The 12,100-nt window shown below is 44.0% G+C and overlaps 1 protein-coding gene across 1 annotated transcript in view; it reads left to right on the top strand.

Annotated features, from left to right (window-relative positions):
- Positions 1-2,928: 2,928 nt before the first annotated feature.
- LOC144676250 (transmembrane protein 87B) overlaps positions 2,929-12,100 on the top strand; it is a 50,742-nt gene continuing 41,570 nt past the window's right edge. Inside the window, exons 1-5 of the mRNA XM_078536724.1 lie at positions 2,929-2,957; positions 4,607-4,726; positions 7,986-8,036; positions 8,547-8,606; positions 9,149-9,217. The gene's annotated coding sequence lies outside the window, so the exon portion shown is untranslated. The remainder of the gene's footprint in view (positions 2,958-4,606; positions 4,727-7,985; positions 8,037-8,546; positions 8,607-9,148; positions 9,218-12,100) is intronic.

The raw sequence follows: 12,100 nt of genomic DNA, 5'->3' as shown, positions 1-12,100 counted from the left end.
CAACTCTTACATTACCCTGAAATGTGAGTAGCTGGGTTTCCACCCTGATTATTGGTGAACAGCTGTGTTTTTGGGGGTAGAATTGTTTTGGGCTAAGCTCGGAGGTCCCTGGTGCTGCAGTGTGTGGATGTACTCTCACTGAGCTACAAGAGTCTGATGCAAACTCTTCCCCTCATACCCAAGGTTCCACTTTTCTATTGAGGGTGTTCTATTGGCTACTTCCCACAGGGTGGGGGGAATGGTGACTTGCATTGACCCCTATCATACCCCCAATCACCCATTTACAAAATGGAAGCAGCTCTGCTGCCTTGTGACCAGAGAATGATGGAAGTCCTGCAGGAGTACGAGGGGAGAAAGGACACGGATGGGCCAGAAATCAGAGTTCTAAATTGGGGGAAGGCCGATATTCATAAGATCAGATATGATTTGGCCAGAGCGGGCTGGGAGCAGCTACTTTTAGGTAAATCTGTGTCAGAGCAGTGGGACTCATTCAAGAAGGAAATACGGAGAGTACAGGGCCAACATATTCCAGTAAAGACAAAGGGTGGGAACAACAAATCCAGGGAACCCTGGATGTCGAGGGATATACAGAGTTGGATAAAGAGAAAAAGGGAGGCTTCTGGCAGATACCGAGGGCTCAAAACAGCGGAAACCCTAGAGGAACATAGAATGTGTTGGGGGGAACTTAAAAAGGAAATTAGGAGAGCAAAAGGGGGGCATGAAAAAGCATTGGCAGGTAAAATAAAGGAAAATACAAAGTTATTTTACAAGTACATCAAAAGCAAGAGGATAACTAGGGAAAGAATAGGGCCCATTAAGGATCATAGTGGTTATTTGTGTGTGGAGCCGGAAGACATAGGTAGGGTTCTAAATGAATACTTTGTGTCGGTGTTCACAAGTGAGAAGGGACGACATGGGTATGGATATCAGGCAGAAGGACTGTGATATAATTAAAGAAATTAGCCTAGAAAGGTAGGAGGCTCTAAGTGGTCTGGCAGGCTTAAAAGTAGATAAATCTCCAGGCCCGGATGAAATGTATCCCAGGCTGTTGAGTGAGGCAAGGGAAGAGATAGCAGGGGCACTGGCAATAATTTTCAATACCTCCCTAGTCACAGGAGAGGTGCCAGAGGACTGGAGGACAGCCAATGTGGATAAACCAGGGAACTACAGGCCAGTCAGTCTAACCTCAGTGGTGGAGAAACTATTGGAAGCAATTCTGAGGGACATAATTAATCTACACTTGGAGAGGCAGGGATTAATCAGGAAAGTCAGCATGATTTTGTTAAGGGGAGGTCATGAATGACCAATTTGATTGAATTTTTCGAAGGGGTGATCAGGTGTGTAGATGAGGGCAATGTATTTGATGTAGTCTACTTAGACTTCAGCAAGGCGTTTGATAAGGTCCTGCGTGGGAGGCTGACGATGAAGGTAAGAGCCCATGGGATCCAAGGCAATTTGGATTCAGAATTGGCTGAGTGGCAGGAAGCAGAGGGTAATGGCCGAGGGGTGTTTTTGGGACTGGATGCTTGTATCCATTGGGGTTCCACAGGGATTGGTGTTGTGTCCTTTGCTGTTTGTGGTATATATAAACGATTTAGGCTTCAATGTAGGAGGGTTGATCAGTAAGTTCGCGGATGACACAAAAATTGTCAGGGTAGTAAATAGTGAGGAGGATCGCCTTAGATTACAAGAGGATATAGATGGGCTGGTCAAATGGGCTGATCAGTGGCAAATGGAATTTAATCTGGATAAGTGTGAGGTGATGCACTTGGGCAGGACAAACAAGGCACGGGAATACACGATGAATGGCAGGATCCTGGGAAGTACCGAGGATCAAAGGGACCTTGGTGTGCATGTCCACCAGTCCCTTAAGGTAGCGGGACTGGTAAATAAGGTGGTTAAGAAGGCATATGGGATACTTGCCTTTATTAGCTGAGGCATAGAATATAAGAGCAGGGAGGTTATGCTGGACCTGCATAGAATGCTGGCTAGGCCACAGCTAGAGTATTGCGTGCAGTTCTGGAATCCACAATATAGGAAGGATGTGATTGCACTAGAGAGAGTACAGAGGATATTTGCCAGGATGTTGCCTGGTCTGGAGAGTTTTAGTTATGAGGAGAGATTGGATAGACTGGGGTTATTTTCCCTGGAGCAGAGGAGATTGAGGGGGGACATGATTGAGGTGTATAAAATTTTGAGGGACATAGACAGGGAGGAACTTTTCCCTTTGGTGGAGGGATCAATAACCTGGGGGTATAGATTTAAGGTAAGGGGCAGGAGGTTTGGAGGAGATGTGAGGAAGAATTTTTTCACCCAGAAGGTGATGGGAATCTGGAACTCAACTGCCTGAAAGGGTGGAAGAGGCAGAAACCCTCGTAACATTTAAGTAGTATTTGGATGTGCTCTTGCAATGCCATGGCATACAAGGCTATGGGCCTAGTGCTGGAAAATGGGGTTATAATAGTTAGGTACTTGTTTGATTGGTGCAGACTTGATGGGCCGAAGGGCCTTTTTCTGTGCTGTAGACCTCTATGACTCTAATTGTTTTCTCACAGGAACTGTGTGCAGTTAAATGACCACTGTCCCAAAACCTTCCTTAAAGCAGTAACACAAATCATTTAGAGAGCTTGCTTTCATTTTTCAGACATTTGTCACGAGTCCTAAGCATCTTCTCTGGGTTTATCGCAGCTTTGTGACATCCTGCAATGTTCCCGTGCTAAGCCCCAGCAAGGCCTAAGAATGTTGTGCCAGCTGTGAAGATGGGGAGGGGAGGCTGGGGAAAGGGTGGGTGAAGGTGATTCATTCATTTTAGACTATGACAGTTGCACAGAGGCAGGTAGCAATTGCTGTTCTCTTGCTTTTCAGGGACAAAGGAGAATTGTGGCTCCCTGGTAAACCTGAGCGTCACATGGTATTTGAGAAGTTTTCACTGTTACGATGAATATTCTGGAGTGACTGTAAGTGATGCTTGGCCTGGATTTTTAAAGAAATCGCCAGCTGTGTTTTCCGTTTAGTGGTGATTAAAACGTTAGAACTATGGGTGTGAATTACAAATGAAAAATGCTGAAAGTACGCGGCAGGCCTGAAAAGGGAAGGGTTGTCAATTTTCACCAGCAGAACTGATGGGGCTTACACCCAACGTGTTCATCTGTTCTCTTCCACACGTTGCTTGACCTTGCTATGCCTCTATAGCATTCGTGCTTTTGGAGCGCGAGGGGACTTGCAATGTTATTTTACAGAAAATTATGCAAGCTAGTTGCGAATGAGAGGGAGTCCATTTTCCCCTCAAATTATCCATCCAGAAAGGCACTAAACAATTCCTGTTACAACGGCTCACTGACCCTTAAAGCTTCCTGATGTCGTTGCTATATTTCTCTTCTATTTTGAATGCGTTCTTGTCTGACTCCCAATTTAATCTGAAATGCTACGCCGTTTGAGGTGCCGTCTTTTAGATGAGACATTTGTGCTCTGTTTTATGATCCCATTTGTAATGTTTCAAAGAAGAGCAGGGGAATCCTAGCCTACGTTTATCCCTTGACCAATCTCACTTTTTAAAAAAATATAATAAATTCCTGGACAGTATCATATGGGATCTTGCTATGCACAAACTACCACAACTGCTGCCACGCACTGCATTGACTGCACTTGAATTGCTTTATTGGTTGTAAAGCTCTCCTGAGGTTGTGAAGGGCGCTATAGAAATGCAAATTACTGTCCTCGCTCTGGCAGCGTTGCAAAAACTATATTCTTTCGAAAAAGTAACTTTATTTTATCCCAATGAAGTTATGGCCTATATAATTTTAAACTAATGATGGACAAAGCCACTGAGTAAGATTTTTTGCAGGAATAGTAATGGGTTTAATTAAAGAAAAATAAACTAAATTCTGCTCAACTCAAAGGAAATGGATGAATTAAAAATTATTTTAAATTGTGAACACTCCTGCATTATACCAGCCATTGCACATATGCCAGGTAAATTGCATTCACCTGAAAGTGCCTGCTATAAGCAGTGAGCGTTGTATTTATCTGAGTACCACCTTCCAGGCCACGTTCGACTATTAAGTTTCCAGCTTCAGTTGTTGAGAATTAGGAAGCTACTCTTTGTCACAAGCAGCCAGTGGTATCTTCTCAGTGCGATGTAGCACTACTTTGTGGAAGAAAGCCTGTACTGCAGAATTTCATAGTCTATGCAATATTTTTCAGGCGTTATTCTTTTTCAAATGAATAATTGGCCAGAACCTTCTGAGCAACAGACCTCTCTGTGAGAGTCGCTCTCCCCTTTTAGCCCCTCTCCGCACTCCTCTTCTGGGGAGATCTCCGACCTGGGATCCTAACTTGGAGAATTTTGTGGAATGTAAACTACACCTCAGAAATTAAATTACTGAATACCCTTGTGTAGAGTAGAGAGGTGTGTACTGATGGAATGCAATGTGCAAATACAGCCCTATGCTCTGAGCCAGAGATTATTGCCATTGTCATTAGTAATTGGTAGTTTTAAGCAAAACTATAAGCAATTGTTTTAGGGCCATCTTCCCAAAGTAACTTTTTAAAGAGGATTAAATATGTTCCTTTGGTGTCTGTAATAATTCACGTTTTCCTCCTGTAGGATGAGACAGCAGCAAAATATTTTGGTTCTACCTCAAAGCAACGTGAAGATGGAAGTGGCTATTACATACTACATGAGTACAATTCCTTTGCGTGTCAGAAAGACACCATTAGTGGGCAGGTAGGCAGTTTCTCATTTGAAATGTAGACCATGTATTACGATACGAGCCTAGGATTTATTATTACTGAAAGATGAACATGTCCAATCCCTGCATGCCCCCACCATCCCCATCTGCTGTTTTAACTGAACCTGATCCTATGCTAAGGTAATGAACAGAGGAATGTCATGGGAATGTGTTCATTTGTCCAGCGCAGTACCCACAAGGTAGTACTGGCAGCTTGGCTGGGTTAGTATCGTAGGATAGCTACAGTCGGGAAAGAGGCCATTCGGTCCATTGTGCCCATGCCAGCACTCTGCAGAAGCAACTAAGCTAGCCCCTAACCCTGCCATCTCCCTGTAGCCAAGCAATTTCTTTCTCTTCGCTTTTCTCTTATCCAGTTCCCTTTTTGAAGGCCACAGCTCTGACACTGATTTACCTTTGTGCAGCTGTTTCCAGTCCACTTTTACCAACTCACCTCTCAGCTTAGTAAAATTGACTTTTTTCCGATTTGAAACTTTTACTCTTGGCCTTTCTTTGTCCTTTTCCATAATGATATTAACTTTAACTGGATATGATCACTACATCAAACATCTCTCCCACTGATTCCACCTTTTTCTAAAACTAAATCGAGAGTTGCTCCCTCCCTTGTTGAGCTGGCTACATACTGACTCCAAAAGTTCTCCTGAATGCATTTTAAGAATTTTGTGTCCTCTATACCTTTTCCACTGATTTTACCCTAGTAAGTATTAGGGCAGTTGTAATCTCGTAAGCCCTCACTTAAAGTTGTAGTTGCATTCCTGCAAATTGCAACTTTGTGAATCATAGATTTCCATAAGAATGAATGTTAAAACCAGAGTTGGTTTCCTTTGGGTGTTTCTCACCTGGAAAAACCAATTCCAGGTTGAAGTACTGTATGGCACATGTGCAGCACTGTGCGTTCCTAGCTAGGATAGCTTGCAAATAAAATCATTGAATATAAAAATGCGACATGCAGGAAATGTAAATAAATGTTTTAAAAGTAGCAACTCACCTGGTTTTCGATTGACCAAGCTCCATCTAGTGGCAGAAGTTGGTCAGTGCCGATAGAAGCTGGAGAAGTCCCAGGACACCAGTGAGAGGTGCGGGGGGAGGGGGAATGGGAGTGAGGTGAAGAGGAGCAGCTGATGTCATCCCCAGTAGTGGCAATGGATACAGGGGACTTGAAAATTAAGAACAGAGGGCGGTAACAGGAGTTGTGGGTGGTGGGGGTAAGGTGCGGCTGACCGTGGGGGTGGAAGAATGACTGAGGGCAGGAGTAAGGATGTGGCAGTGGAATGGCAGGGAGAAGATCAACTGAAGAAGTTACTGGTGGCACTGAACACCAGGGACTTGGGAGGGAATGGGAACCGGGGTGGGGGAAGAGAGACTTCAGGACGGATGGCGGGAAAATATCATGTGTGCGTGCGGGCACAGAGCAGGAAGTCTGTGACAAATGACGTCATAGTGAACCTCGCAATGTTAAATGGATATATTGTCCCTATTAATGACTAACCAAGTCACCGCTAAGTGGGGGTTTACTGTACTGCCCTACTGATTCTGCACTTGCCAGTAACTTGCTGACTTACTTTCTCTTCTATCTTCTTCCAACTATTTAAGGGTCTATAGTATCATACCCAGCACTGTTATTGTACATTTTATGATCTTCAGTTCAACCAATATGGCCTCAGTTGATGATCCTGCCAGCATTGTATCCCCCCTCCCAGCTGTAATTGTTTATTTAACCAACACTGAGGCCCAGACCTCCTTATACCCTCACTAGCCTGGCTGTAAACCTGCCCTCCAGCCATGCCTCCAAGTGCCATCAGCTCATGCTGTTTTATTCATCAGACTCCTTCCTTTGAAATATTAACCACTAATCACTAAACAACTCCTTAGTCTATTTTGTTTTCTCTGCTTCCTGTACTCTCTAATTTCCTGCCTTCTATTTCCAGTTTTGCTTTCTTCTCTTCTGAATCTACACAGCTTGGCAGAGGGGTGGGAATCTGATTTTAAACCTTTCCCAATAGCATTAGCAAGCACCCCTGCCGCTATATTAATCTCAGCCCGTTGAGGTGGTGCCTGGCTTGTACTGATCCAAACCCCACCCGCCTTTGCACCCAGAACTAAACTCAGTGCCCCAGGAATTTAAAGCCCTCCCTTCTGCACAATTCACCCAGCCATGTGTTCATCTACACAATCCTATTTCTGTACTCACTTAGCACAAGGCACTGGGAGCAATGCAGAGATTTCTACTTTTTTTATTATTTATTATTTTTTAATTTATATCCTAGCTTGCTGAAATCTGCCTGCTGGACTTCATGACTCATTCTATCAATGTCATTGGTACTGATGTGGATCATGACCCCTGGCTGTTCACTCTTCTTAGCTCCCCCCCCCCCCGCCACCCACACTGAATGCTCAGTGGCACCTTTGATGCTTATCCCCTGGATCAGGGACTCTCAGAAATGCCTGTCTGTTCCCTTAGCTATTGCTATTCTGACCTTCCTTGCTCCCCCACAGCAGCCGCCTCCCCCCACATTATAAACTGTACCGTGCATCAAACGGCAAGGTTTAAAAAGCTGAGGTGCCAACCTGAAACAAAAACAGAAAATGCTGGAAAAAACTCAAGGTCTAACAACTCTGTCTTTCTCTCCACAGATGCTGTCAGACCTGCTGAATTTTTCCAGCCTTTTCAGTTTTTGTTTCAGATTTCCAGCATCCGCAGTATTTTGCTTTTATCTAAGATGCTAATCTGTTGTATCCAATGTTTTCACAGCCCTGGCTGTCCAAGTCTTCTCAAGTGTCAGACTAAATTCCAGTAGCTGAAGTTAATGGAAAAGCTCAAAAGCCTCTGCATTAAGTGTCACAAGTTGGCATCACCAGAGGGAAGAGGAATCAGTGAGATTAACAAGAAGCAGTGGTTGGCCAGCACCACGTTTGGTTTTCAAAAGTCTAGATATTGTAGGAGGCAGCTCACAGTTGGGATGACCTGGAAAAAGATGAGTTAGTATGAGGGCTTGTTTTCAACATAGCACAAACTCTGATCAAAGGGCTAGGGTTCAAGGGAGCACTGACAATAGTGTTATGCAGATAAAACAGAGATTTTCTGTACAAGTGTTTAAAAGAAACTCAGTGTACAGTACGTGTGTAGCCTTGGTGTTGCGATGCCTCGATTTGATAAATCTCCTGTGAAGCGCCTTGGGGCATTTTATGTTAAAGGTGTCTCTCAGAACTCTACCTAATATCTGAATTTCTTTTCAGCTACAAGTAAAACCATTTGACCAACCAAAGCCATTGGCAAATAAGACTCTGGTAAGCAATCATTTTTTTTTAAAGTCAGTGGTTAACCACTTCTCATTCCCATGCTTGACATCAAATGCACGTAGTTAGTGTTTAACCTTGAATAACTTCTTGTTTTTTGAGAAGTCTGTGGCACAATATTTATCCATCACTCTAGTTGCTGTGGAAGCCCCTCTCATTTTAACAGAGTGATATCAACCAGCCAGTTCAGCTGATGAAGCCAGTGGGTTATGGTCTCGCGACAGGGGAGCTTCTGTACTGAGTTACTTGGACACAACTGATGTATCAGTATCGGCTCTGCAGCCACCGTCCATGTCAATGGCTGAGCATTATTTTGGCCTCCCTAATACAGATGCAGTGATGCTAATTGTCAAACTCCAATTACTTGCTTGGTTGTCAAGCCAGGGATTGAACCCAAAGACTTCCCAGTTTATGCTTCTCACTGCCTTAACCAGCTGTGATATTTGTGTTGAGTTGTATCTAGTGACTCTGCTAAATGTTGCCTTAAATTAATCTTTACAGCACATTGAACCTGAACCCAACCCCAAACCAATATCCAAAAGAAATGCAGAGAGCAAGAAGGTAAGACTTGGGTGCACAATATGTAAGATGGGGTGGAGGAGAATACCAGATGTATTTGTATAAAAGCAGTGTTATGCATGGTAAAACACAGGGGCAGAGTACATTTTTAGTGATGAGTGCTTCTTGGGTTACATTTTCTGAGACTGTCTGATATTGAATTAAATCTGGAAAATTAGGCAGCATACCTGCAGTTTTTCAATCTGCAGTAGTTGTGTGCCAGGCCCCGTGCAGGGTCTTAGAAAATTGACCCCATGTTCGTCTCTTATATTTGCCCTCCTCTCCTGAATGTGCTAACCAGTCTTCATTTACCAGATTAATGAACTTGAACCTGCCTCTGAGATTCTGACCCACTGCTGTAACCACTACACTTCCTTGTGGGTCCTCGGACTAAGCCTTCAGTGGCTGGCCCAAGATGTCATACACCTTCCTGCTGACATTTTTCCGTTCTAGTCCATAATTGGTTAGGTAGAGAGATCTATGAGTTCCACTGAAAGTTGGCAGGATCAGAGCTGTGAAAAGCAACAAAATGTATTTTCTTCCAGAAAGAAAACAAGCAACCAAAGAACAAACAGAAAGTCACGAATAAAACCACAGAGGCAGTGACTCCTCCGGTAAGTTTGTTTTCCCCTTCCTTCCTCTCAGCCATTTCAGGTTGCCCTCCTTCGTGCCAGTTAGTAAGTCATCACACGGGCTGACATGTCGATTATTCCCATCCGCCTTTTTGCTCTGCTTTCTTTCCCTCCCCTTCACTAGGGTTAGAGATATATTTGCATGGATTTGCATAAAATTTGCAATGCAGAAACAGGCACTTCAGGTCATCTATCCCGTGGTTCTGCTCCACATAATTCTCTTTCTCCTCTCTCCCCGCCCCCGCCCCCCACCCCCCCACCCCACCTCCCTCCTCAGCTAGCCCTAACTCTATTCCTTTCTTCTTGTGTTTATCTAGCTTTCCCTTCAATGTAGCATGCCTGCTAGATCCTGGGTAAGCTGTGAGCTGACAGTAAAGGTTTGCACTATGGAAAGAAGGAGGCTGTTTGATTATGCCTGTGCTGCTGCTTTGGAGTAATCCAAGACCATTCCTCGTGCTCCATGCTCTCCCATTGCCTGTACCTTCTGCTTCAGATATTTATCAGCGTTTCTCCTAATATCTCTTCACCTTGTATGCCTCGGGCTTAAACTGTTGAAATTATGCAGGATTGATATTCGTTTAAAATTCAATTTTTTTGCTAGCTCTTTTTTCCCCTATTCTGAAGGCATTGACTTGGTGGATGGATTTTATTACAATTGTCTAATTACTCAAGATAAGAGTTCAATGGCATTTCATGGAAGTTAAGCAGGCGGTGATATCTGCTAACAAACTAGAGGGTCATACTTACAGTACTGGTAGTGGAGAATTCACCATGTCACAGGTTTCAAGCAAGAACAGGTCTTCTGTCCATGCTAAGGTGAAATCTACCCTAACTCCCTTCCTGTCTTTTACTTTGAGAATCCACATGTTGCGTGGTATTACTGCATCCAATAAGCTGGACTTCAATTTCAACAAGAATCACCCCCCGCCCCCCCAACAACTTGACCCTCACACTAATTTTCCAGATCTGTGGCTGGTAACTTCTCACGTTTTGAGCTAACAAAGTCATTGCCTCTGCTAAATCTCTCATCCTCTAAGGCTCTTCCTGCTTTTTCTGCATCCATACGGTAACATTACCAGCTAAGGCTCTCTGGCTGGAATTCCTTCCGATTTAATATGTCCTTCAAACAGGAACTTATAAAACAGGCAAATGCTAAACGTTGAGTGAACCCCTTCCATACAGACTCCTTGCTGGGGTTATGCCCCTTGGTGCGGGTCACGAGCAAATACTTCACCCCAATATCTATTCTTATGAGCCAGACTTGTCAACAGGTAATTTGCAGCCAAGTCCAGGTTATATAGTGCACACAATCTTTCTGTAGTGCACAGCCATTACTACACAACAGGCCAGTTCCCATCACATGGTATCAATGTCCTGTGTAACTTTTACTAATTATTTGCTGAAGTGGGTTTGATGCCAGCTGTTCATCTCTGTAATCTGGGTTTGAACACAGCCAGCCTGGTGGGATGGGCAGCTCCTCTGGCAGTAAGGTTAAGTGATCGCGGTTCATTTTTCAGTGTCTGTGATTCTGAGGCAAAGGGTTGTACTCAATGCAGCAATCTTACTCTGAGGGACTGGTGGGGAAAAAAAACATGCCCTACGACTAGAATACAGAATAATAACTAGAGTGCAGTAGGAGGCCACTCGTATTTAAAATAAAAGCTTTTCCTCATGCCGCCTTGGTTTTTTTTTGCCAGTCACCTTAAATTTGTGCCCTCTGTTATTGACCCTTCAACAATTGGAAACAGTTTCTGTTTATTTACTATTTTCTAAATCCTTCAGGCTTTTATACTTTTTTTTATTCTTTCATAGAATTGGGACATTGCTGGCTGGGCCAGTACTTATTGCTCATCTCTAATTGCCCTTGAAAAGGAAGTAGTGAGCTGCTGCCTTGACCAGCTGCAGTCCATATGGACTGCACCACAGTGCTGTTAGGGAGGGAGTTCCAGGATTTTGACCTAACGACAGTGGAGGAACGGCGATATATTTTCAAGTCACGATGGTGTGTGGTTTGGAGGGGAATTTGCAGGTGGTGGCGTTCCCATGTATCTGCTGCCCTTGTCCTTCTAGGTGGTAGAGGTCATGGGTTTGGAAGGTGCTATCGAAGGAGCCTTTGTGAGTTGCTGCAGTTCTTCTGGTAGATGGTACACACTGCTGCCACTTTGCGTCGGTGGTGGAGGGGGTGAATGTTGTGGATAGGGTGCCAATCAAGCAGGCTGCTTTGTCCTGGATGGTGTTGAGCTTCTTGAGTGTGGGAGCTGCACTCATCCAGGCAAGTGGAGAGTATTACAACGCTCTTGTAGTCTTGTACAACTTGGGTCTTGTAGATGGTGAACTGGCTTTGGGGAATCAGGAGGTGAGATCCCCTCTGCAGATCAAGTGCTAGACAATGACCATGTCCAACTTGAGAGAATCTAACCATCTCCCCTTGGCGTTCAAAGGGAAGGCAGTAGAGTAGTGGTATTGAAACTAGATTGGTAATCCAGAGACCCAGGTTCGAATCCCACCATGGCAGATGGTAGAATTTGAATTCAATAAAAATCTGGAATTAAAAGTCTAGTGGTGACCATGAAACCATTGTCTGCAGCAGGTAACTCACTTCCTGACTCCCCAAAGAATGGACGGATACAGAAATGAATTGAAAAGGTTTACAGAATGCTGGTCTTTATATCTAGTGGACACATGGGTAGAAGCCTTGGTGAGCAGTTCTGGACACCACATCTTGAGAGAGAAAGCTGGATTCCAAAGGGTTATATGGAGCAGTTGTACTAACTACGATTGTATTCCTGTACTTTAGAAGGATGATATATCAAAGTTTCCAAGGTATGAAGAGCTGATAGAGTAGACATACAGCAATTCACCAAG

Source organism: Cetorhinus maximus, unplaced genomic scaffold, assembly GCF_964194155.1.
Source record: "Cetorhinus maximus unplaced genomic scaffold, sCetMax3.hap1.1 HAP1_SCAFFOLD_1452, whole genome shotgun sequence".
Taxonomy (NCBI): Eukaryota; Metazoa; Chordata; class Chondrichthyes; order Lamniformes; family Cetorhinidae; genus Cetorhinus; species Cetorhinus maximus.
Note: the sequence above shows the minus strand (reverse complement) of the source record. Positions and strands in the feature narration are given on the sequence as shown.